The 26690-nt window shown below is 51.5% G+C and overlaps 3 long non-coding RNA genes across 4 annotated transcripts; all 3 read right to left on the bottom strand.

The window, feature by feature from the left end:
- Nucleotides 1-1936: 1936 nt before the first annotated feature.
- On the bottom strand, nucleotides 1937-3417 carry LOC121108416. Its single transcript, XR_005842922.1, has 3 exons — nucleotides 3390-3417; nucleotides 2544-2743; nucleotides 1937-1996 (listed from the first exon to the last, which is right to left on the bottom strand). It is a non-coding gene; the product is annotated as an uncharacterized LOC121108416 (long non-coding RNA).
- A 16235-nt stretch (nucleotides 3418-19652) lies between these two features.
- On the bottom strand, nucleotides 19653-20361 carry LOC121108406. 2 transcript variants are annotated; one of them, XR_005842908.1, is made up of 4 exons: nucleotides 20301-20361; nucleotides 20005-20193; nucleotides 19802-19931; nucleotides 19653-19713 (listed from the first exon to the last, which is right to left on the bottom strand). It is a non-coding gene; the product is annotated as an uncharacterized LOC121108406 (long non-coding RNA). The 2 variants fall into 2 exon arrangements; XR_005842907.1 differs by having other exon boundaries at nucleotides 20005-20316.
- Nucleotides 20362-20475: 114 nt separating this feature from the next.
- Nucleotides 20476-23729, bottom strand: LOC112530703. The gene is made up of 3 exons (XR_005842912.1): nucleotides 23668-23729; nucleotides 22883-23345; nucleotides 20476-21824 (listed from the first exon to the last, which is right to left on the bottom strand). It is a non-coding gene; the product is annotated as an uncharacterized LOC112530703 (long non-coding RNA).
- Between the last annotated feature and the right edge of the window lie 2961 nt (nucleotides 23730-26690).

Below are 26690 nucleotides of genomic sequence, written 5' to 3'. Positions count from 1 at the left end.
AAGAGGAAATAAGGATTTTGTTTGACCTGAAAGTAAGACAAACAGACAATTCATCTCTTAAACACCAATGAATTACAACTATGGGATTCTTTCAGCAGTGACAACCAGAATAAAGGTCTAAGGAAACAGCTGTTAACTGAAACTCCTTGCAATACCCAATGGAATTAGCAGTTGGAAACACTCGAGTATGTGTTTAATGGATTCTCAGCAGAACAGCACTGCTTGTAACCAGACAAACATGCTGCATCAGGCTTAGCAACAGTCTTCTCCCAGCTGTGTCTTAACCCCACATCTACCAGACTCTTACCAGTTATCCCCTCTCTAAGAGTGTCCAGCAATAAGCATCAGCAATATCAACTACTTCAGGAAAGAAAGAAGGAGTCAGGAGTAGAAGGGGGAGCAGACCACCACAAATAACACAAGCCCTCAGATACTCCAAGCTGAGATCACAAAACCAGACTCTGGGCTGTGCCCCATAAACTAAGAACTTTCCATTTATGAAAGCTTTTAGTTACAGGAGCAAAAAAGCATTAAGTCGACTGCGTAGTTACTCTTGTCAGAAAGAGTTCATAAACATCAATGTTTGGTAACTATTCCTACAGAGAAACAGTAGAAGGCACATTTGTTCCGTTTGCTCATGGATGTCTAGAATATATTTCACCCACGCTTCTGGGGAAAAGGTACAGAAAAATAGAACAAAGGCCAAAAAAAGAGGTTAGGTTGCAGGTAGACTTGGTGGTCTTTAAGGTCTTTTCCAGCCTGAGCAGTTCTCTGATTCTATGACTAAAAATAGCAATTTTAAAAAGTAAAAAAATAAATTCCCAGGGACAGCTTACCTTTTCGGATACAGAGGGATAAAGACATCCTCCTCTACAGACTGCTTCATCCTCAGGACAACCGTGTTAATCAAATCCTGTCAAAAAAAGAAAAAAGGAAAAATATTAACACACCCTCACAAGAAAAGGATCTCACCTTCCACTTACAACAATTTTAGGCAGTTATTTTGTTCATGTGGAAAAGCAAAATGCTAATTCAGCTGAATGCAGGTGCCACTGTATATAATAGACACTAAGATAACGACTGCATTAAAGACCTGTGAGCAAGTCTCAGCTTTAACCATCTTTCTTTCTTTTTTTTTTTTTTTTAAATAAAATCCTCTTGGATAACGAGATTAATGTATTTTCCAGCTATGAGGTTCTATTAAAAAAACCACAACAAAACACCACAGCTACTATACAAACAGAATCTTATCTAAAGCTTCTTCCTGAAGTCAAGTGTGGCGACTGCATAAACGTTTGTTATTATTTCTTTTCAGGCTAAGGGCCTAAACATCAACTTAGTTTCACCTACTTTATGCTGGATAAACTCCCAGATTTGCATGAGAATAAAACCAGAACTGGGCTAAGTGTATGTTACAGTGAATGTTTACAGTGAAGTGCATACACTGCATCAAGAACTTCCTTCCCCATTACCACAACAGCCTTTACCTGTTTTGCCTGACTGCATTCCCTTCTGGACAGGACTTGTTTTTCAAACACGTTATGGCACAGCTGTGTAAGGTTCTCAGTCTGTGAAGTCGATAAAGGATCCCACACATTCTTGACAAATGCTGAAAAATAGGAATTATTTCATTCATGATATCCAAGTGGCTATCTGCTCTAGTTTCAAGGAAGCAAACATTCAAACAGCTAAACCTTTCATTTGCAGTAACCTTAACAAGTAATTGTAACTATCAGCATAATTTTACATTACCACTTATTTAAGGTTTGATTACCTAGCTGCAGTGAACGTTCTCAAGACAACCTTAATATACCTGTAATTTTTGGCAGGATAGTTTTTTCAATCACTCTAGGCAAAACTTCTTCATCAGGATCATCATCTCTTTTTGATTCAGACGGCTTTTTGGCATCGCTGAATCCTTCTACAGCTCTGAACCAGGGCATCTCTTTCAGGTCTGTAGAATTCTGCTGAAAGATCATTCCCATTTGTTGTTCAGCTGTCAGGATTGAGAGAAAAAGCTCCATGCAAAAATGTATCTAATGATACCTTATACCATAAGATTCTCATTTAACAGTTTTACATGGATTCTAACCACGGAATGGACCAAAGCAGCAAGCTAAAACTGAATGTAAAGCTAGATTTCAGAGGGTAGGGTTGTCAAAATGTCAGCAAACAGCTCCACATTAATAAAGATGCAAGTGATTCATATGCAAGCAACCTGACAAGAGGAAAAGATGTCCTCCTTCTAGTTAAAACTCTTATCTCAAGCTCTGGAATGCCTCTATAACCCACGGCAAAGCTCCTGTACAGAAGTCTTCCCTGCAAGCAGCATGCCCCCGTCCTGTCATACTTTGAGATGCCAGAAATAGCCACAGGTCTTGCCAGTTAACAAAGATGAGTACATCAGAGTAGACAAGTTTGCAAAGACAGTACAGACCAGAAACGTAGCGGAGCACCGCCTACCCAGAAGCCCAGAGGATATCAGAACACACGAACACACACACACAATTTTTCACAAAAATAAAGTCTGGTGATGCACCTACCTCGAGGGGACTCCAATTTATTAACTGAACTCTGACTAATGGATTTAAAAGCCTAGGCAGGCAAAAACTGATGTAAGCATCGCAGTAAGAGTCGGGAAACTTCTCTTTCTGCTCCTGGAATTTCAACAGGATTTTTCTGATGTCACAACAATCTGCACGGACATCTTCAAAGATTTTCTTACTCTCTTCTAGAACGTTATCTATGGATAATATTCAATAGGAATGAGAAGAAACAATCACAGAATTTATTGAGGCATAAGCTGAACAGTTCATGCATCTACAGAACAGAAGAAACATCTTTATGATAACAGCATTTGTGCTTCATCTTTCACACCTCTTACACTGAAATGGGTTTTAAAACCAGCACTCTGGCAAAGCCTTTTTCAGGAAAAAAGAGATACCGAAGACCACAAAAAGACTTCTGCGGTTTTGAACAACTGCACAGATTTAAATACCCATTACATTTCATATTTTGTATGTCTCTTAAAAGCTCAGACAGGAAAATCCTCCTTCTGTTATTCACGTCTATGTCCCTGCTCTCTGTCACAGCGGCAGAGCTGCTGTGGCCTCCCCTCTGTGCCTGTGCCTCCTCCAGAGTGAGCAGCTTGGTGGCAGGAGAAGACACCTGCACAGACTTGGGATGTGATGGAGAACTGCGCCCTGGAAGGGAAGACCACAGCTAAGAGGGAGGATCAGAAAGCAGCAGCACAGCCATCACAGTTCTGCGGGAGCTGCCGCACATCGATAGCCCCGCGATAGCAAAAGCGTATCTCAACAATCCTGGAGAAGGCCTGCATTTGATCAAGGTGTCTCATCAAGACAAAGCTCATGCAGGAAGACGCTCACCTGCTCCATCTCCGATGCCTGATGTGGAGCGGGAGCAGAAGAGGACGTCGGTGTGGTTGATGATGAACTCCACCACGTCCGACTGCCTCTGCAGTTCCACGCAGGCAGCTCTTCCACTGGCGCAGGCAGCCTCATTCTGCTGGGATCTGTAGAAAAGGCAGATTGGAGAAGTCATTGACCCGAGATCGTTTCCCCACGTTTGGGCATTTGGGCAGCCAAAGGCTGTCCAGTTGGGCTCTGGAGACTTCCGCAGTGGGCAAGCAGTGATGCCACTGAAGACATTCTCCCGGGTGATCAAGGACACACCAGCCCCGTCTGAACGAGAGAGCACAAATTGTCCTCCTCTCGAAAGTGTGCCCGTGGGGAGAACAGATCTAAGCCTTGTGCTGAGATGGAAAAAGAAGTTTACCTGAAGAGGTTGGGAGCCCACACAATCGCTAAGTTCTTAGCGGGCATGTTTGTGATGGAGCAGCTCCCAGCCAGACAAGCCAAGTGTCTCAGCAGGTACTCCAGCGTCCTGGAAAGCAAGAGCCAAACCTTCAGCACCACTGAGCACGCCGGGCTCACATTCACCAAACAAACCTCACTGTTCTTGCTACTAGCAAGTAGATCAAGCTTTCCCAAGTGCCACGCTGCAGCACCAAGCCCCAGCACAGCACAGCCGCAGCCATCAGCTGCACCAGCCGTGCCCCCGTGCCCAGGAGCTGACCCAATCCATTCACCCCACGCAGCCATCCACCACTTCAACACACACAGGCATCACGTTGCCAGCGTGACACAAACCCTGCCATCGCGTCATCGCCCTCTGAAGTGCAGCAGGGCTGAGCTCCCCACACCGAGGGCAGCAGTTTTCTGACCTGTAGTGAGGGGCGGGCAGCTGCTGGATGACCTCCTGCATGCTGAGCAACCGCTCCTCATCTGTACCGGCACAAACAGCGTCCTGGAAGAAAGCAGAAAGGGAATGAGACACACATCATGCGAGTCAAGCGTATGGGGCTAACAGAAAAAGGGCCTCCGAACTGCAGAGGGCACTGCTGCTCCCATCTCCCACATTTCCAGTGGCAGGATGCATACACCAGGTGTTACGGTGCACCCGGTGTGCAGGAAGCACGAGCTGCTTGTTGTACAGAGACACCCACTGGATGTCCATCAAAACCCCAACTTCAACAGTAAAAAGACCAAAAAAAGGTGCGCAGGCGTGTGTGTGGATGGGAAAGGCCACGACGAGGGACATGAAGGCCATTGCCTTGTGCTTACCGAGAACTTGCCATGCAGCTGCTCGGGCAGCAGAGGGCTCGGCAGCTCCCTGAAGTACATCTTGCACAGGGAGCTCACGCTGTGAATGTCCCGGACGGTGAGCTCCGGAATCTGCTCCGACTCAAAGTCATGGCTGGAGAGAAGGACACAAAAACAGAGGGCTTGGAGAAAGAGGAAAACAACTCCAAAGCAAGACAACATACAGTCCAGAAGCACTCTTACCGCAGCTTCTGGATCTTGGACGCCACACCGGACAGGCGGTAGATCCCCTGCACCACGCCGTGCTGCTCGATGAACTCAGCGCAGCTCTGCAGGACCTGGGGGACTACAGAACAAGGGCCAGCGCTTAGCTGAGCTCCTGATTCAAGTCCTGCTTCAGCCGCTGCCCCTGTCACATCCCATCCACTAAGCCCAGCCGGGCTACTGCTTGCCTCCTCCTCACAGGAGAAAGAAGGCTGTTGCAGACGACGCAGACAGGCAGGAGCCGGGGACAAAACTGGACACGGACGTGTTCTTGGCTTTCAAGAAATGCCACAACCTGCCAAGCAGCCTGCAGAAAGTAATTCTGGGGAAGCCAGACACACTGCCACAAGTCCCATCACAGCTCCCACCGAATGGAGGCGTGAAACCTCATGTCCAGAAGAGCTAGGAAACTGACGCAGTACACTCTCTTGGGCCAAAAGGCTTCCTTTGTTTTCAGGCTAGCGTGGGATTGGCTTACACCTTTCGCTTTAAGCAAATACAAGTGTGCCGGCCTCCTCTGAGCATTAGCCTCAGCTTCCCTTTCAGCCTTCAACTCCCACCTCACGCTTCTCCACCAGTATCAACCTGCCCCTTGCTAGACACGATCTCCCTTTCTTTCATCTTGTCATGCCCAACAGAGGGAGGAAGCTCTCAGGAACGGGCTGTTCCTTACCATCACGGCCAGAGTGGAGAAGATGCTCTCCCAGGTCACAGCCAAACACCCCTTCCTTCTCCAGCTCCATCTCCCGCTGCTTCGGTTCCTTTGGGCGGGCCTTCACGAAGGAACGAAGGAAGCTGAGGAGCTTGCCACGCTTCTTTGGCACTGCACAACAAAAGGAAGAAACCAGTTCATTTCAGGTTGGGCTCAGTGGGACCAGGCTGAGCGGAAACACATGCTACAGAGCACGTCAAAGCAGCAAGAACATTGCCAACACTGCATTCTACAAGGATTCGAGCATTTGCCCAAGCCCTCATTCTCACTGCCTACAGAACAGCAGCCCTACGCCCCGTGGGATGCAGGAAGGATCATCAACACAGAGGAGAACGTGGGATGGATAAAGGAGGTATTCAACACAGAACACACCCAGAAAAAGACTCCATTTGACTTCCCCGCGCCATCACATGTAACATCCGTACCTGGCTTTGGCGCTGAGTTGATGAGGGCCTCGGGAAGTTTTCCACTAATGAGCTCCACGCACTCACCAGGGAAGAACCCAACCTGTAAGAAGAAAAGAAAGAGTGATGGAATACTGGATGCAGCGTTTCTCAGGCCTCGACTGTTGCACCAACAAAGAATAGCCTGCACAAGAGTAATCCTCGTCCAGCATTTGCAGCCAGAAGACCTACAAAAGCAATACTTGGTTCCGCAGAAGATGGCTCTGTCCTCCGTGCTTGTACTAAGGACAGAGGTGGTCAACTCCTGACTGCGCATTGAGCACGAGAGGCTCTTGCTTTTAAGTCACATGAGGAGACAGTTTCCTACCCAAGCCCAGAGCCAAAGGGAAAGGCCTCTGACAGTGACACAGGGAAACTGTTGACGTCCAGAAGCCACCCTGTGCGGGCAGAGCAGCTCGAAGCTGACATTCCTCACTTGACTGCAATTGCGCCCAGGAGTCTGAAGCTCGTGCCTACCTGAAAGCCATGCTTGCCTCTCCACCAGGGGCTCTGCTCCTTTGCTGGCATAGCAAGAACGCACACCAGGTCTCCCACCTGCAAGAGATTGCAACATCAATCCCAGCGTCAGCACAGCTGGGAGGAAAGCACAGCTGAAATGGCACCCTTCTTCTGCACTGCCAAAGAGCGCACAGCTTGAGAGCAATTGCACCGGGGCAGCTCTTCAGGCATTTCCTGTGGGAAAGCTGAATGTGGAGGTACAAGAGTCACTGCCTTACACACCAGACAGAATACAGTGCAATCATGCCATATGAAACCATCTTTTAGACATGGCTGAACTCCTCCCTGCATCCAACCCAGTGCAAGTCCTATCTGGACCTGCATCTTCTGGGCTTCGCCTCACAAGGCATTCTGAAGGTGTCTGAGAATATTCCTGATGCATTCACACGTTATACTCTTCTGTCCGTGACAACAAGGAACGCCTTCTTTATCTGCTTACCTCCAAGGAGAGCTCATCCGCTGCCTGAGCAACGTATCTCTTAATAACATGGCCAGCAGCAATAGCTGGAATATTAAGAGATAACTCCTCCTGGACCAGCAAGGGCTTCCCCTGGTTCTCAGGCTGAAACAGAGAGCACAGGCCATGGTGAGGAGCTGAGGACAAACAAGGAGGATTTCAGGGTGCCATCTCAATGCCACTAGCAAGGAAATGAAGCTTTTAAGGCAGCTCTTCAGGGACACCGAGAGAGCCGGAAGGATGCTCTCTCTCTTGAAAAGCAGGAGAGCACACCGGTGGCTCATTCTGCTGGCTCAAGGCAGGGAACAGAGACCAAGCAGAGCTTCACACTGTACCTCCGTCAACGCCCGGTCAGGCCCACGGCTGATCTCGCTGCTCGCAATGCCCATCACAGCAGGCGCGACAAGCTGCAACAGAAAAGAAACACATTTCCTGTGCTCACACAGCACTGGATCAAGAGACTTCTTCAGAACTACTTCTAGAAACAACAACTGTGTGCAGTCTATTCAAACGGGACAGCCGTTGCAATACGCAGCACTGGACCAAGTCGCTGTCCCTCTGCTAGCAGATGGGGACTCTGGCACAAAGCAGCAGATGCATTTGCCCGCAGCACGCTGAGAGCACAGTAGCAGGCCAGGGAGAGGTGTCGCTGCTGGGGCTGGAGCTGCTCCCCAGCCCCCGGCTCCCAGCAGAAGCCTCACCACCAGCGCCGGCTGCAGCCTTGCCCACGCATTTCCTCTGCCTGCATGCCCATTGTGCTCCCTACAGCTGTCGGGCACACTCACACAGCCAAAGCATGCACGCTTCTGCCCCTGGCTCATGTTCTGCAGCTCTGCACAAACTGCCGCTAGGGCTCTTTGCCTAAGGGATTGCCTTCCTTCACACTAGCTGCTCCCAGCACTACAGGCAGCATCCTGCTGAGGGTTGAGCTGGAGAGGAAGTGGAAAAAACCCACACGTGACCAGAGCTGCATTTCAGCTGGACGAGGCTGTGTGTTACTACACACGGTGTGACTAAACACGGGCTGCTGAACCATGTGGCAATACAAAACATGGCACGTACCTGGCAAGAGATCAGAACAAGGGAGAAGAAGATCCTCGAACCCGCAGCCGTTCCTTGTCACTTTGCTCTGATCTTCCGCGAGCAAAAGCTGCACCAAGGGAGCAGGCAGAGGGTGGGCAGGGGAGGGAGAAAGAGCAGGTCAGTGAGCCTCCACAATTGAGCAAAGGGAAGAACCAGGGAAGAACCGTGGGACAAATGCCACCTCGATGGATGGCTTTGGACTGGATGGCCTGGGGGAAAATGGCGTATGACAGCCAGCACTTCTCAAGCCCTCGCTGCCCACCCGTCTATCCCGCACCGTCTCAGCTTACCTACAAGGCGCTGCGCAAGACGGGATGAAGACAAACACACTCAGTCGATGCACAAGTGCAACAAGCCACGTACTCACGCCGAGCTCAAGCGCTCCAATGAAGGGAAGCAGCACGCGCTGCTCCTCCCCTCATTCTAGCCGCTTATGACATCACTAAGGGCCACCCGGCTGCTCCACCATGGACGGACAAGGTGGGGAGGCAAGACCATGTCACAAGACCACAGGATTCCAACAGGGCACCCCAGCGTTCGAGAAATCAGTGCGTGGTTGGAATTCCATCCCAGCCAAATCCTGGAGAAGCTGGCATGGGCTTGTCGGGACCAAAGTGCAGGACCCGGCGCTTGGTGCTGTTGAGCCTCTTGCTGGGCCTATGGCAAATCCACACTAGGGTCCTTCTTTGCACCCAAGGGCGGCTTAGAGCAGCCATCTCTTTCACCTGGATGGAAATAAAGGAAGAGAAATACATAGTACTACTACTAGACTGCTTCGACAGTTTCTTTCCCGAGTGCATTTTTGCCTTTTGGCTTCCATGACGACCTCATTTCCTCCTCCTTTTCTTTGGGGGGAAGCTGCCCCCAGTGCCTGAGCTTCACAAGATAGCGTGAAACATGACACTAAGACAAACGCTTGCCCTGGGTGCAGGGTGGCTGTGCTTTGCCAGGCATATAAAGGAGGGTAGGGCTAGGAAACGCCACGTGGCAGCCCCAAGCCTTGGGGGTCTTGCCAAGTCTGCATTCAGTCACTGTGGCCACAGCTGCTGCCTCACTGCCAGAACGTATCCGAGGGTACAGATGGACGCAGGCACTCCTGCTCCTTCTGCAAAGCCCTCCTCTGCACAGCCCGTTAGCTGCTTCTCACTGCTACGCCAACCGGGCTCCCCTTTACAGCAGCCTTGGGATAAACACGATTGTACTCTTCCGTGCAGCAGCAAGCTCCAGGGATGAAGCAGCACAGAGGAAACCAACAGAATCTACTGCTGCTGAATCCACCAGCTCCTTCTGCCCACCAAGAGTAATACCAAAGCACAGAACACAAGTGGGATAAGCGCATCTCGCACACGGACAAAGGGAATCAAAACAGCTCCTTCGAGAAGAGCTCGTTGGGTAAACCCAGCCTCAGAGACACAAATGCATCTGGTTCCAGTAAATATTATGGCACCTTGGTGATGAAACGCTGTTCTGCTGCTCGGAGAGCACAAAGCATGCTGTGTTGACACGCACAGCAGCGCGATGCCCAAGCTGAGCACGCAAACCTCCCCAGCACCCCTGGCCAATGCTGCCAGGGAAATGCACGACCTGCAGCCCCACACGGCTCGCTGCACGGACACTGGGGGGCTGTCTTAGTCTCAGGTGGGATCCATTTTTCTTCAGTGTCTGCTATGATGCTATGACAGTGAGAACACTCTCGTGTTTATAGTTTCTGAGAAGCAGACCTGGACAGAGCCAAGGCCGTTCTCAGCAAAGCTCTCAAGAAGGAGCTGGGAGGAAACCAAATGAGGACAGCTGATGTCAACGGGCCAAAGGGATATTCCATACCATATGACATCAGGTGGAAGGGGTTATGGACGGGGTGGGAGCTCATCTCACTCTCTTCCTCTGCTTGCCCATTGCTTGGGAGGTGCTGAGCCAGTGCTTCTACATCACTCATTAGATACACTCAATGATAGATAGATAGGTAGATAGATAGACAGTCAGATAGATAGATAGATAGATAGATATTCATTACTTCTGTCCTTTCCTCTACCTTTGGAAAGAGATTTCTCTCAACACATGAGTTCTACCTTCTTTTTCTTCCCCCACAGTTCTCTCCCCCATCCCACCGGGAAGGGGGGAGTAAGCAAAGGACTCTGTGGTGCTGAACACCCATCGGCTTCAACCACAAGACGGCCGAGGGGCAATGGCAGCAGACATGAAGTGCACTGTGGTCACTTGGAAATGAATGTGGTCTTGACGTACGCAAGCACACTGTTTCACTTTCCAGAAAACAACCTATGCTGTCAATGAAACATGGCCCTCACTAGGAACATTTGCAAGGATGCCTTCAATGACCGAGGGCATCGCACGCCATGAACGTCACCCTGCTGACACAATGGCATTGCAAACACAGCAGCAACTGCTGGCACCGATACCTTTGGGTACAACAAGCACGGGGCACTGGGCTGCTTTGGATGCAGTTTCAGCACAGACCTGAGGTCTTCGTGGAAAGCGCCTTGCAGAGCACATCGTGTCCTGCACCAGGCAGAGCGCTGCGCACCTCTCATCTTTCCAAACTTTGGGGTTTTGAAGCTGCACACTGCTTCTTGGCACTTTGTCCCCCACAACTCCAGAGCACTTTCAGCTGCTTCCTGGTGATTCACAGCTTGCACAGTGCCAAACACAACAAAGAGAGGAGGAAAGGAAGAAGCAAAGGCCATGGCTATGCACAGAAGCGTCCGGGAAGAATTCAGCTCCAGAATGAAACCTGCACAAGTCAACTCAACAGATTCCAAGGAATTCATTGACATCTGACACAATTTGCAACGCCAGAAGCACTGCCACACCAACAGCACCGTATTGGGAAAGCGGCACGTCCAAATCAGCCCCCTTGCCCTGCTCTACCCGCTCAGCCCAACACAGAAATCAAGACGCTCTTATCTACACATGCAAATCTGGGGGCGAGTAGTAAAAGGCTCACTGGGCCATGGGCAAAGCAGGGAGCAGATGATAGGCAGGAAACAGGAAGGAGCTGAAGACCAGCTCTCCTACACCAAAGACAGGGAGAGCTGAGTCAGCACCACGGGAGGACTTACGACACAGCTTGAGAGCTTGCAGAGACCTGAGGTTGCCAAAGGAGGCTGCCAGGGTAACTCTCACCAGTCTTTTGCAGGGCTCTCACGGATGCTTCTGATGCTGACTTCCACTGCCCTGTGTCATTGGTAGAAAGCGCATGTGAGAAATGCTCAATTGGTCTGGGTAACGCTTCTATGCTTCCCCGGTTAGGACTGAAACAAAAGGAAAAAAGAAAAGCATGCAGCCCGATGAAATTTGCCTCTCTACTGATGCTGTCAGCAAGACATCTAAGATGAGCATTATGCGTCCCTGCACCCGACTGAAGATTCATCCAAGTCTGTGTTCCACACAGCTCCATCTCAGTGCCAAAAAGAAACACGGACAGTGATGTTTAGAAGATTCTATGTGCAGATACACGTGCAGGGTGCATGTGCATTCTCTACAGCAAGAAATAGCAATTTCTCAAGCAGTACGACGGAAGGTCAATGGAAAGGAAATGTAGGATGAACCCTTTTCATATGAGAAGTCCTTGCTAAACCTCTCCCCAGCAAAAAGGAAGCCTGCTGGGCATTGTTAGCAGCAGTTCCCAGAACATCTTGCACCACAAAATGCAGCACGCTCCTTTTTTTCACAGGCCCCTCGTTTCTCTCATCAGCGTCAGATTCATTCCAGTTCAAATACACCCATCAGAACTGCCATCCGTTCTGCTGAGGTAGGAACCCACTGCTGGGATGTCCCCCACTCCCGTTCCCCGCTATGTCCAGCACCGGCGGGGAAAGGAAGAGACACTGCCATCACCTACCCAGACTTCTTGCAGGGCCTTCCAGACCCTCTCACATCACAGGGAGAAGCGGCACAGCTCTCGTGGCACAAAGCTCAGAGAAGGCTGCAGAAATCAAGGTTGCCACCAAGGTGCTGCTTTCAAACAACGTGACTTAGCGGGCACGAGACGGGAAAGACAAGGTTCCGGTTCAGAAGCCTCCAATCCCCGTGGATGTGGCTGTCTGCAAAGACCACAGCTGCCTGCTTTTCAGCAGGGGGACGCTCACCCAGCAAAGCACTCACCCAGCAGATGCCTCTCCTACAATCATAGCATCAGCAACGTTGGAAAAGACCTCCATGATCATCCAGTCCAAACACCCACCTACCACCACCATTTCCTTCCCACTAAGCCACGTCCCTCACTACAACATCCAGTGTCCCTTGAACACCCGCAGGGACAGGAACTCTATCACCTCCCTGGGCAGCCCGCTCCAGCGGCTGACCACCCACTGGGAGAAGTTCTTCTTCACATCCAACCTCAATCTCCCCTCATGCAACCTGAGGCCATTCCTTCTAATCCTAGCACTAGTTCCACGGGAGAAGAGGACCACCCCCACCTCAACACAACCTCTCGTCACGTAACTGGACAGAGGGAGAAGGTCTTCCCTGTGCCTCCTCTTCTCCACACTAAGGAATCCCACTTCCCCCAGCCGCTCCCCATCACACTTGTGCTCTACACCCCTCACAGCTTCATTGCGCTTCTCTGGACACACTGCAGGCTTTCAGGGTCCCCCTTCTAGTCAGGGGCCCAGAACTGAACACACTACTCAAGGAGAGGACTCACCAGTGCTGAGTGCAGTACAGTGGCGATGATCACTTCCCTGCTCCTGCTGCCTCCGGCCCTTTGCAGTGCACTTCCACTCTAAACCGTTCCTTCTGCGCTACCGCTTGGATCCTCCCTTAGGGCTGGAGCTCAAGAGGTCAACACAACAAAGAACACAACGTGCAACTGGAAGGCATGTCTCAAAGCCTGAAGAGTGAGAACGGGACCCTGCAGTTAGAGACTCTGAGAAGGGCCTCACAGGATGCCTGGGGAAGGGGACCTGCAAGTCAGACACAAGGGAAGAGCAACAGCTCTCCCTCCTTTTTCTGGAAACAGCGAGATAGGAGTGGGAGTTCTAGGTTGTGTGATTGTTATCACCATCTGCTGAGTGTTCCGTACCGTGGATCTAATCATTTCAGGTCCAGCTGACTTTCCGAGAAACCTGAAAGCTTACTGACTCATGTACTAGCCTTATGAAGATGCCAGCTAAAAGACGTCGTCAGCATTGTGGCCTACGTCGAAACCATGGCTTTTGTTCTAAAGATCAGAGTGAGTGTGGTGTGAGTGAGATGCGTTCCTTGCAGGGAATGAGGGTCAGCCTGTTTGTGTAGTACTGTCTTCTGATTGCAGGGAAGTGTGTCAAGGAAGGTGGTCAGGCTTCTGTGAGATCTGTGAGATCCAAGTGTTCACATCTGAACAAGATCAGTAGGCGGTGTCCAGGGTTGCCTGTGGAAACTCTGAGGAAATGAGGAATCAAGAAGAATTTGGTCAACATCGTGGGAGGCTCCCAGGGGAAGGAAATTCCCAAAGAAGCCCCGTTGGGATGTGCACTGGCACACTGGTGGGATACTGCAGGGGAACCTGGAGGCACCCTGAGGAAGGAAACTCTCACCAAGTATTGCAATCAGTGGTGCTTAATGTGGAAGTTAGAAGATGATGAGAAGCGGCATCGGAAGGGGACCCGTAACTATCATACCTTCTTGCAGTTCCTGTTCTTCTTAAGGAGGCAAGGTCCATGAAGTAACATGACCAGTTGTTAGAATGGAGTGCTCTCATCATGAGACTAACTACTGGGTGTTTATGGACACTGAAGAACTGTGCTGTTTGATTGGTGGGTTCTGAAGGGAATGGGACAAATGGTTTTGATGGCAGAAGTAAGTGTAATTGCTAATGGGAAACAGAAGCATGACTGAGGGTATGTGGAAGTGTAACTGAGGGGATGAAGAGGGGACAAAGGAAAAAGGGTTACAGAGAAAGTGAGTGTATCTGCACCGGCAGGAGAGCAACCCCCCACACCCCTGCCCCAGCCTCACACAGAGAGTGATGTTGTAAACAGCATTACTTGCAAAGGGGGGGAGGTGGAGAGGATGGGGCACTGGCAGTGAGAATAGCCTTCATGTGCAGAGATCTCAGAAACCCCAAATTCCAGGGTTAGCACTGGAAATGTCCAGAGAGGAGAGGAGGAGGTGAAACTGAAATGTCATGCTAGTTGTTTATGTAGTGATGAGAGTTTGGGAAGGGAAAAGTTGCAGAAGGACGCAGGCTGAGGAAGGCCAAGATGAGCAAGGTGGAACAGGGTGGTAGATCCAAAGAGAGCTGAGCAAGAGAAAGGAAAAAAACGGATTGAGGAACAGAGATAGTAAGGCCATTGGGAAGAGCAACAGCTGTTCCTGTTGCGGTGCTAGAGTAGAGCCGTAGGACACAGAGGTCCCCTCAGAAAGAGGTGGGGGGGGGCCTGGAAGAGCCCGTGGAGGGGGAGGCTTCCAGCCCTGCTGGACCAAAAGCACTGTGCCAACTGCAGGGAAATGAGACAGCGGTGCACAAATCCAACCGTCTCTGATTGCAAAAGCTGAAGAATGGCAACCTGGGAAGTTATTCCTAGCAAATCCACCGGTGAAATTGCAGCTAGGAGAGCAGGAGAAAGAGGTTTCGTTTCTGGTGGGCACGGGTGCCTCTTACCGCCTGGAGACGATTTTGCAACACAAGTCGCAGCTACTGCCCAACAAGAAAAGGCTTCCCTTTTGGGATCACTTCAAGAGAGGCTGAGAAAATAAGGAGGAATACATACATGCCTGTAGATGCCAGGTTCTCCAAAACCGTTCCTCTGGCAAGACTCATCAGAACAAATGGATGCAGAGAGTCAATTCAATAACACTGGTGCTAAGGGTCAAACAAGATGAACTGATTGAAAATGGTAAGTCTGGCTTTCATGCAAACAGGGACAAACAATGGGGTACCCCCAGAAGTTACAGAAATCTTCACTAAGGTATGCTTAGCCGTGTGGCTATCAGGGATGCCTGGTAGAGCCAAAATGCAGCCCTAAGTTCAAAGCAAGAGCTACGGCTAGCCCACTCAGGGTTAAGCAGTGCCCTTTGAGGATATGCAACTGGAGAAGGAGAAAAGTAATCATAGATAACTTTTGGATTTCGGATTACTAATTGAATGTGAATCCAAATACAATACTCCAATCTTGCCGATGAAAACTTGGATAGCAAGTCCTGTAGTTTAGTACAAGATTGGAGGGCAAGTAATAGAATTGTTGAATGTATACATGCTGTGGCGGCAAATCCATACACTTGAGTAACTAAGTTAGGGAATGAGTAGGTGGAGTTTGCCTTCTGGATGTGAAGGATGCCTTTTCTGCCTGGTTTGGCCAAAGGAAGCCTAAGGTGATTTGCCATTGAATAGGAGAGCCCCAGTCCGGGACAAAAAAGACTCCGTTCACCTGGACAGTGTTAGCCAGGGCTGTGAGAACAGCCCAAGGATTTTGGAGAACTGCTCAACTCGGGAGCCTGAGATTTGGGTTCCTCCATCCCACGGTGGAACTTGACTGCAGCATGTGGATGCCACAGAAACAAAGAGGGCTGTGTGCAATGGACTGCGAATGTGCTGAATTTCTTGGTTTCAGTGATGATCGACTTTCTCAACAGAAGGCACCAAGAACTCAACGGCAAGGGACCTATCTGGGATAGGAGGCTACAGCTGGACTTGGAACCTCAAGGACTGCCAGGAAAGAAGCCATCTGCCAAAGCCCTGAGCCACAAAGTGCCGAGGAACTCCGTACATTCTCAGGAATGACAGCAGGGTGCCAACCGTGGATACACGGCTACGGACTGGTGGTAAAGCCCCTTCAGGAACTCAGTAAGAGATGGCCAGAGTGGTTGAGGGTGGTGGCTGTACGAGTGCTCAAGATTCAAGAACCTGGGACATCTACGCTAGGCCAAAGAAGAACAGTTGGAATATCTCATACAGTGTCTATACTGTTTTGGAGGTAAAAGGGGGGCATTGGCTCTCACCCCCAGGAGTTCCTGAAATACCAGGCCATCCTGGTACAGCAGGATGATGCAGAAATAACTGCAACTCCTATTGTCAACCCAGCATCTCTCCTTTGCAGAACTCCCAGAGAACAAGCATTTCAGGACTGCTTGGAAACAACTGAAGCTACGCACTGTTACCAGTCGGACCTGAAAGACGAATCCTTAGAAGATGCAGAAGACACCTGGCTTACTGATGCAAGCAGGTTGGTGAGACAAGGAAACCGTAAGGCAGGATATGCAGGAACTGCTACTGACGAGGTCACCGAAACACAACCATGACCTGGGGGGACTGTCTCTAGGAAGCCTGAAATAACTGCCTTGACAAGAGCCTGACATAGCATCTGTCCATATAATTACGCAGTTGGGATGCTGCATGCTCACAGGACCAGCTGAAGAGAGCAAGGATTGCTCACACACAAGGATGTAAATCAACAAAGAGCGTGGCTATCATCCATTGTCAAGGACATCAGAAAGGGAACACCGTACCGGAAACTGGAGAGAAGATGGTGGATCAGGGGGCAGAGCAGGTCATTGAAGAGGGCTTTAATTCCAGACCGTAATCAGAGGTTACAAAGCACGATCCTAATACCAGCAAAGGGCTACAAGTGGGCCTATTGGGAAAGGGAACCTTCCAGGGCAACAGTGACAAAGTGACTTCCTGAAACCCCCAAGAAAAGGGGGGGATCGCTGGATGTTGGCACTAACTGATAGCTTTTGGGGATGGCCAGAGGTATTTCCCTGGAGGATTCCTAAGGCTGGGGAAGCAACAAAAATGCTGTTACATGCTGTTAATTCCAAGGTTCGGGGTTCCTGTACCAATCTCAGCAGATCGAGGCCCACATTTTTGCCAAGGTGGTCCAACAAAGAAGAACATGACTGGGAATTGATTGGCAATTGCACACACCTTACAGACCATGGCCAAGGTAGAGAGGCTTACACCGTGGATACATCGCACCTGCCTGAAGAGAGCACCAGGACCACAGTGGACAGCACAAGAGAGAGGACCACTGAAAATCAGGATCCAAAAGCACGGAGAAGAGTTTCAGAATGGTCATTGCGACTGGGGTAGTAGTCGCAGCTTGGCAAGAGAAGAGCTACTTCCGAAGAACTGAGAAAATGGGCCAGGCTCTCAACAAATCTTCTTGGATATGCAATGCCCTCCCTAGAGGGGAGGGAAAGGTGCCTGTTTATGGGATAGCGGCACTACATTGGACCGTTCCACATTGGCTAGAGCACGGAAAGTGTAAGTTTGGGATAGAAGACAAGCCACAAAAGGGACCTACATTGCATTGACTAGTTACTAACTCTACTAGGTCTATCTCTGCAGACAGAAAAACTGATGGTAAAGGTGGGGTGGGGGTTGGCTGACAGGACTTGACAGGCATAGGGTGTAGCTGGGGGTGGAACCAAAGTGTGGGGTGTGATCCTAGAATCGATAAGGAGTCACACTGGCTCTCAGAGAAGAACATACTCGGAATTGTAGGGATGGGAGCATCGTTCACTCTTCAGGAAAAGATGGCCAGGCCATGTCAGTTACCTCATGGGTACCACATAGTGGTTACGTGGGGACGCTCAGGCACGGAATGCAGTACCTTTAAATTGGACAGGGACTTGCACTACAGGATACTTAATAGCCCAGACCACAGTGCATGAGGAGATCCCTTGGGGACTCCTGAGGACCCCTGGGATTCAAACGAAGCGTACAAACAACCTCCTAGCTATATAGAACAAGGGATACCACTGCTTTCCGAGAGCCCTTATCCCGGCCCTAGGAGTTGCCCAGCTAGAAAAAGCTAGAGTCAATATCTCTGCAACTCTGGAAATCATAGAGAATGCCACAACAGATGCATTACGAGCAATCCAAGAAGAAGTATCCCCTTTATCCAAAGCAGTGCTCCAGAATAGGATGGCACTAGACTGATTAACAGCCAAGGAAGGAGGGGTTTGCACAGTAATAAATCAGAGTCGCTGTGCTTACAGCAAGAAGGATTTAAGAATCGAGAGAGATTGATGGAAAGTTTGGGAACAGATGAAAGTCCTGCATAGGACAAGTCAGGATGACCCCAGCTGGGAAGGAGATTTAGGGAACTTGCTTACTAGCTGGCTACTGAATCTAGGATGGTTAAAGCAGCTCTTCCTAGTTTGCATCCTCTTGGTGCTGTTGGGAGGTTTTACCTGTGTCATGATGAGATGCTCTGCCTGCCTGTGCCAGAGTGCTAGAAAGAAAAAGGAGATATGGAAGAGATATGCGTTGAGGCCAAAGGTGGGAAGTGGGGCCTATTTTGGGACACGCAGAACAGAATAAAAATGATCTAGCAGGTAGAAGCCCTGCTAGACTATAGAAAAGGGGGGAACTGAAGAGTGAGAACAGGAGCCTGCAGTTAGAGAGAGAAGGGCCTCACAGCAAGAAAAGGGAAAGTAGCTGCACAAAGTAGAAATAAGAGGCAAACAGAGAGAGTTTAGGTAGAGAGTGTTAGAAAACAAGGGATTGCAAGCACTTTCACAGACACTAGGTCAGGAATAACAGGGAGGATGAAGGCCATCGAGATAAGGACTTGAGAGCAGCTCGAAAACACGTGGCAGGGAGCTGATTAGATGTCTACAGGGCAAGCTGAAACCGGTTTGTGGTATGCCCCCCCCTTCGGGGTCACAAGTGTGCAGTGAGGAAGACTACGAGCCTTCGCAAGGAAGATTACAAGCCTTCATCATCACGACCTTCTACGCATGCACAAGGAGGGGAGGGACTGCATGCTAATGGGCTCTCAAGAATGGAATGAATATGTCTCCGAATTCCTGTCAACTACTGATTAGCTATTAGTCCGACCTACCTACATCTATAGCACCATTTCTCCTGACAGTGTGCAAGTTAGGTGGAGCGATCCCCCTTGCACCAGGGAGTACGCGCGTCACCAAGAAACACATGCCTGTTCTAAATCCTTACCGGCTATATGGTCTGATTGCCGCACGTCAAGCCCAGAAGAGACACCTCCCTCACCTTGGGCACAGCTCACCAACCAAGAGCCAGGCCTTGCCAACTCGGTTTATCTGAGAAGACGGGAGGGTGCCGCACATCACACCAGAAGTATCCATTTCACTCGCAGCTCCATGGAGAGAACAACACCAACTAACAGGCCTGAATGAATTCGCTCACAAGATGAACAATGAGATTGTTCTTCATTAAAAGGCACACAGAGATTCCTAAACCAAAAAGAGAAGGGCATCACGTCAGATCGGCCAAAGAGGTTCCTGTTCCTACGCCTCATCCTCTTACCCCAGCTTGCCTCCCCTCATCCCCTTCCCCTACTCCTCCGTGATGCCCACAGGCTTCAAGTCAGGTTGCAAACACATAGGACTCCTTCCACACGACTCCAGCACAAAGGATGGCACACTTGTTCCATACACTCAAACGGACCAAGCAGTGGGATCACACTCACTTAAAACACACACAGAAGCAGCCGAACCCTGAGCACGTACATCCCCTCCTGCACTACTGGAGCCCACAGCTCACCTTCACACCTCCGGGGATTTCTGCTCTTTTACACTGACGCAGCCTCGCTACAGCTCCATGGCTGTCACACAAGGCCTGCAGGACCTCTTGCTCCGCAAGCCCCGTCTGCAGGCATTGCTTCATGAGGTTCACCACCTGCCCTCCTGAGCAAAAACAAGCACTGAGAACAAGAGCAAAGCACACTGGATTCCACCTGGCCTGGTCCCCAGGCCTCAGTCCTGCCACACATACCTTGCTAAGCAGACTCATCCCTAGTGCCTGGCTGCACATCAGCACATGCATCATTCCTCAAACGCCCCAGCCCAGCAAGCAAGGGATCAAAGCGTTGTGACAGCTGAAACCACAATGCTCTGGGACATTCCTGTTAGCATTGACCATGAACAAATCTACCACTGAGCAACAGGATGTGGGACAAACAGCAGAAAGCAACCAACCTGCAGAACTAACTCCTTTCGGGTTGGTCCAGATGTCTGTATGCTCCCTTCCATGGCCCAGGCCATGCTTGCTGAGATGCTCCTCTCCTTTGTGCATGGGAACAACGGTGCAGATGGGATGCGCTGGCTATGCACAGCTTTTCCTCTCTCCATCTTCCATTACCAAACAGAACCTCAAATCTCTCCTTGCTAAAAAATCACTTGGGTAAAAAAAGAACTGGCAACCTTGCTTTTAAAATTACCTTCTTTATACAACTTGATGCTTTAAAGCAGAAGCTCACCTAGCAAGGACTTACCTTAGACAAGCTCCATCTGCAGGGAAAACTTATTCCTCTGTGTCTGCAGACTTGGCACGCATTTTCAGCTGCAATAGTCAGCCCAGATCTCAGCACAGCTTTACCAACCACAGAAAGCCAGCTCATGGCCGCCATGTTTGTTTTTCTCTCTTCTGAAACACTGCACTTCTGCAAGAAGCAACGGTTACAATCACAGAATCACAGAACTGGAAAGGCCGGAAGGGATCCCTAGAGATCATCGAGTCCAACTCCCCCCTCTGCTCAACAGGTTCCGTACAGCAGGCTGCACAGGTGGGCATCCAGCTGGGTCTCGAGTATCTCCAGGGAAGGAGAATCCACAGCCTCCCTGGGCAGCATGTTCCAGTGCTCCGTCACCTCACTGTGAACAAGTTCCTGCTCACGTCGGTGCAGAACTTCCTGTACTCCAGTTTAGGGCCATTTCCCCCCTCTCCTGTCCCCACAGACCACTGAAAAAAAGGCTGTCCATGTCCTTTTGACTCCCACGCTTCAGATATTTAGAAACATTATTAAGATCCCCTCTCAGTCTTCTTTTCTCAAGGCTGAACAGACCCAGGTCACGCAGACTTTCCACACTGGGGAGATGCTCCAGGCCCTCGATCATCTTCGTGGCCTTCTGCTGGACTCTCTCCAGGAGATCCCCGTCTGTTTTGTACCAAGGAGCCCAGACCTGGATGCAGTACTCCAGCTGAGGCCTGATCAGGGCACAGCAGAGGGGGAGGATCACCTCCCTCGCCCTGCTGGCCACGCTCCTTTTCATGCGTCCCACCATCCCACCGGCCTTCTTGGCCACCAGGGCACACTGCTGGCTCATGGCCAACCTGTCACCCACCAGGACCCCCAGGTCCTTCTCTGCAGAGCTCCTCTCCAGCAGCTCACGTCCCAGCCTCTACTGATACTTGCGGTTATTCCTTCCCAGGTGCAAGACTCTACACTTGCTCTTGTTACACCTCACCTGCTTTGCTACTGCCTGGCTCTCCAGCCTGTCCAGCTCTTGCTGAACGGCAGCACAGCCTTCTGGCGTGCCAGCTGCTCCTCCCAGCTTTGTCTCAGAGGCATACTTACTGAGGGTGGACACTATCCCCTCCTCAAGGCCGTTGACCAAGATATTGAACGAGACCAGAGCCAGCACCCACCCCCAGCGTTCACCGCCACTCACAGCTCTCCAACCGCACTCTGCACCGCCCATCACCACCCTCTGAGCTCGGCCACTCAGCCAGCTCGCAGCCCACCTCACCGTCCACTCATCTATCCCACACTTGCTCAGCTTCATTACCAGGATGTCGTGGGAGACTGCATCAAAAGCAGTGCTGAAGTCAACGTAGACTACATCCATTGCTCTCCCGCCATCTATATAGCTGCTGATGCCTCACAGAAGCCTAGGAGGTTGCTCAAGCACACTTTCCCCTTGCTAAATCCATGCTGACTATTCCTGATGATCTTCTTCTTCTCCAACTGCTTGGCCATGGCATCTAGGACAAGCTGTTCCATCACCTTGCTGTGCTTCTTTGTACCACAAAAGCAAGGAAAGAGGAAAAAATTTCCACATTAGGCATACATTTCAAGGATGCTCCAGGCAAGTGGAGACAGTGGAAAGCACTGGCAAGTCAAAGCACACCAAGATTTCCCACGCAGTGTTAGCTATGGTGATGATAAATCATGTCCCCGGAATTGCCTGCACTAGAACACACAATCCAAAATATTAGAAGCTGCGGAGGTACAAATTCATCACAAGCCAGAAGTCCTTTAGGTCGTGCACTCCCTGCAGTACTGACACTGGAGGATCAGAATTGTTTGAGAAGAACCGGGCCTGCTAAGCTCCTTCCCACCCTCCCAAGGAAAAGCACAGCAACCGCACTGCCGCCAGCACAACCCCACAGCACACAGCAGGGAAAGCAAACAGCTTCACAGTGCTCCCCTTCATTCCCAGCCTAACTAAGAGACCACATGAGGATTGATTGGGAAATCACTACAAAGCAAAACACACCTGAGCGTGCACAGGATTGCACTCTTCCAGTCTGTCACCACCCTCTCGGGGAAAAACTTCCTCCTACTATCTAACCTAAACCTCCCGTCTCACTTGAAAACCATTCCCCCTTGTCCTATCGTCATGCACCCTCATAAACAGCTGGTCCCCCTCCTGTTTATATGCTCCCTTCAAGTACCGAAAGGCCACAATGAGCTCTCCCCAGAGCCTTCTCTTCTCCAAACTAAACGAGACCCGTTCCTTCAGCGTTTCCTCATAGGAGAGTGGCTCCAGCCCTCTGACCATCTTCATAGTCCTCCTCTGGACCCACTCCAAGAGCTCCACGTCCTTCCTGTGCTGGGGGCCCCACGGCCGGAAACACTACTCCAGATGGGACCTTACGGCAACCAAGAGCTGAGCAGAGGGGGACAATCACCTCCCTCTCCCTGCTGGCCACCCCTATTTTTATGCAGCCCAGAACACACACATATATAGATATAGATGTAGAACTCCATGCATACAGCCCCCCCCCCCCGACAATCCTCTACAGCTCCATATTCCTCCCTATTGCATCCAGCAGTGTAACAAGGACACCTACCTTAGACAAGCTCAACCTACATGGAAAAGTTATTCCTCTGTGTCTGCAGACTTGGCACGCATTTTCAGCTGCAATAGTCAGCCCAGATCTCAGCACAGCTTTACCAACCACAGAAAGCCAGCTCATGGCCGCCATGATTTTCTCTCTTCTGAAACACTCTACTGCTGCAAGAAGCAACGATTACAATCACAGAATCACAGAACTGTAGGGGCCGGAAGGGATCCCTAGAGATCATCGAGTCCAACTCCCCCCTCTGCTCAACAGGTTCCGTACAGCAGGCTGCACAGGTGGGCATCCAGCTGGGTCTGGAGTATCTCCAGGGAAGGAGAATCCACAGCCTCCCTAGGCAGCCTGTTCCAGTGCTCCGTCACCTCACTGTGAACAAGTTCCTTCTCACGTCGGTGCAGAACTTCCTGTACTCCAGTTTAGGGCCATTTCCCCCCTCTCCTGGCCCCACAGACCACTGAAAAAAAGGTTGCCCATGTCCTTTTGACTCCCACGCCCTCCTTAGCCCTGGTTCTGGGGGGCTGCCGGGAGTCCGGGGGGCACAGGGAGCAGGGCTGGAGGGGTTGGGGGCGGGAGGGGGGACATGGCCCGCATGCTGCCAGCAGCACTGTGGCGCTGGGGGACCCGAGGCCTCGATCCGTCCCAAACCCACGGCCCATCCCACACCCCTCATCCCAGTCCCACAGCCCACAGCCCAACCCCACGGGGGTTCCACGGGGGAAGGAACAGAGCTACCACTGAGCAACAGGACGTGGGACAAACAGCAGAAAACAGCCAACCTGCAGAACTAACTCATTGCCGGTTGGTCCAGATGTCTGCATGCTCCCTCCCACGGCCCAGGCCAAGCTTGCTGAGCTGCTCCTCCTTTGTGCAGGACGACAACGGTGCCCATGGCATGTGGTGGCTATGCACAGCATGCCTTCTACTTGCTTTTCCTCTCTCCGTCTTCCACCACCAAACAGAACCTCCAATCTCTCCCGGCTAAAAAATCACTTGGGGAAAAAAAGAACTGGCAACCTGGCTTTTAAAATTACAACTTGATGCTTTAAAGCAGAAGCTCACCTAGCAAGGACACCTACCTTACACAAGCTCAACCTACACGGAAAAGTTATTCCTCTGCGTCTGCACACTCGGCACGCATTTTCAGCTGCAATAGTCAGCCCAGTTCTCAGCACAGCTTTACCATCCACAGAAAGCCAGTTCACGGCCGCCATCTTTTTCTCTCTTCTTAAACACTCTACTGCTGCAAGAAGCAACGGTTACAATCACAGAATCACAGAACTGTAGAAGCTGGAAGGGACCTCTGGAGATCACTGAGTCCAACCCCTCCCCCCGCAAAACAGGCTCCATACAGCTGGCTGTACTGTAGGCATCCAGCTGGGTTTGGAGTATCTCCAGAGAAAAACAATCCACAACCTCCCTGGGCAGCCTGACTATATACCCCCCCGCCCAGAACCTCCCCACAGCCACCTATAGCCACAAATCCTCGGATGGCTCACCACAACCCCAGAAACCCCCCAAGAGTACACCTCAGCTCCTTATAGACCCATAAGCCTTTACGGTCCCTGCAGAGCCTCCTACAGTAGCCCCAGATCCCCCTATAGCCTCCCCGCAGCTCCCAGTAGCCACAGGCCCACCTTAGCCCCGGTTCCGGGGGGATGCAAACGCTCTGGGGGCACCGGGAGCAGCACTGGAGGGGTTGGGGATGGGGGGGCATGGTTCAGATGCTTGAAGCAGCACTGTAGCACTGGGGGACCCGAGGCCTCCATCCGTCCCAATCCCACCACCCATCCCCCAGACACATCCCCCAGCCCTCATCCCAATCCCACAGCCCAACCCCACGGGAGTTCCACGGGGGAGGGGAGGGCAGTGTGCTTGGGGGGCCGCGCAGGGCTCCTCTCCCTCTCCCGCTCCCGTTTTCCCGCACACCTCCGGCGGAGCTGTCCTCAGCACTCGCTCCCGTTGTGCCGCGGCTTCCGGCTCGCTGCTGCCCGGACAGCTCCGGCTGACGCCGCGCTCTCCTGCGGGGCGGCCCGGGCTGCCGGAGCGGCGCCTCGCTGACGAGAGCCGCGCCTGACACTGCCGGCTTCCAACGGCCGCTCCCGCGCACGGCGGCTCAGCCAATGGGAGCGGGCGGAGCTGCCGCTGACCAATGACACGCCGGAGGAGTGACAGACCTGCCGCTGACCAATGAGACGCCGGGGGAGGGACAGAGCTGCCGCTGACCAATGAGACGCCGGGGGAGGGACGGAGCTGTTGCTGACCAATGAGACGCAGGGGGACGCACAGAGCTGCCGCTGACCAATGAGAGCCCGGGGGAGGGACAGAGCTGCCGCTGACCAATGAGAGCCCGGGGGAGGGACGGGCAGATGCTGCTCCCGGGGAGCTCCTCCTGCCGCTGCTGGATGCTGATGCTGACAGGGCTGCAGATGCTCTGCAGGGCCAGCTCGTAGCTGGGAGCCAGGAATGGACACGGCGGGAGAGACAAGAGAGCTGGCGGGGACCAGCCGAGGCATCCAGGAGCATCCAAAAGCCCTCACTCAAAAGCATCACAAAGCCACAGCCAGCAAGCTGGCCATGATCATGAGCAGCATCCCGGATGCTCTTTGCTACCATACACTACGGGAGCACAGCTTTCGCTGCAGGCATCCCACAGCCAGACAAAATGGGAACAAACCCGCAGCTCTGCTGCACGCACAGCCCACAGCCATAGCCTTGCAACATGAGCTGCCTTGCTGTTGCTTGCATCCATCCCAATCCCTGGGAATGAAGACTCAGAAGGCAGTCAAGGCGTTGATCCAGCAACAGCGTGCTTTTATTCATTCACAGCCAGGAGGGCCTTTTGGTGAGAGGTCCGGTGTACACATGGGACTCATCCTCTCTGGTGAAGGAGAGAGGGGCTCAGAGCTCGTGCTGCTGCCCGGTGCCTGGGACTGGAGCTCTGATTCTACGTCCCCCTCCACCAGGCTCGGCTCCTCCTGGCTGTCGCTGACCTGCTCCTGCATGGAGCTGCTGCTGTCGGGGCACTCGGGCTGTGCTTGGGCTGGGCTGCACTGCAATGGTGCCTCGTCACAGTCCAGCTCGGTGACTGTTGTTTCTGGCAGGCTCAGGTCAGCGTCTTCTGCCCAGCCGGGAGAGATGAGGGCTTCCACCTGGATGAGCACCTTCATTCCCTCACAGATGTTATATGGAAGGCTCTCATCTGAGCCGCAGCAATTCGTGCTTCCTAGCAGCTCTCCATACATGGAAGCACACAGATCGTCATCGCTATACGCTCTGGCTCTTCTGCGTGGACAAGGGCTCGGTTCACCTAGGAAGGAGTAGATACACAGGCAAACAGTTAGTGGCAAACTTGCACAAGCTGAATGATGAGAGTGGTTCTTGAGATTTGCTTCTGCAGTGGCAGCAGGACAAAGCCAAGAGGACAATAGCAACAGTAGGAGCACTGTCTCGAAAGGAACTGTAGCGCTTTTGTTGTTTGTCTTTCTTTTAAATGTGTGCCTGCTGATCCAGAGGCAACACGGAGACACAAAGGTACTCTTCCTTCCATCCTAAGTGTCAGAAGGAATCATTCTGAGACATACTGCAGTGGTGCCCATCTCCCGTCTCTTTCCAAAAGTACTTGGGGAAAGGCACGAGAGGGGTGTGCTCCGGCAGGTCCACACCTTGACTTCACCAGAGACACCAGATTTGGGAAAGAAAGACAGGGCTGAACCGAACATGGTAGGCACGGGCTTGAACGCTAGCAGGAGGAACAAGCCCACTGCAAGCATGAATTCCATGGCGCTGACAAGCAGGGTTT

Source organism: Gallus gallus, chromosome Z (genome assembly GCF_016699485.2).
Source record: "Gallus gallus isolate bGalGal1 chromosome Z, bGalGal1.mat.broiler.GRCg7b, whole genome shotgun sequence".
In the NCBI taxonomy this organism is placed as follows: domain Eukaryota; kingdom Metazoa; phylum Chordata; class Aves; order Galliformes; family Phasianidae; genus Gallus; species Gallus gallus.
The sequence above is the reverse complement of the archived record's forward strand: the minus strand, read 5'-3'. Positions and strand labels throughout refer to the sequence as shown.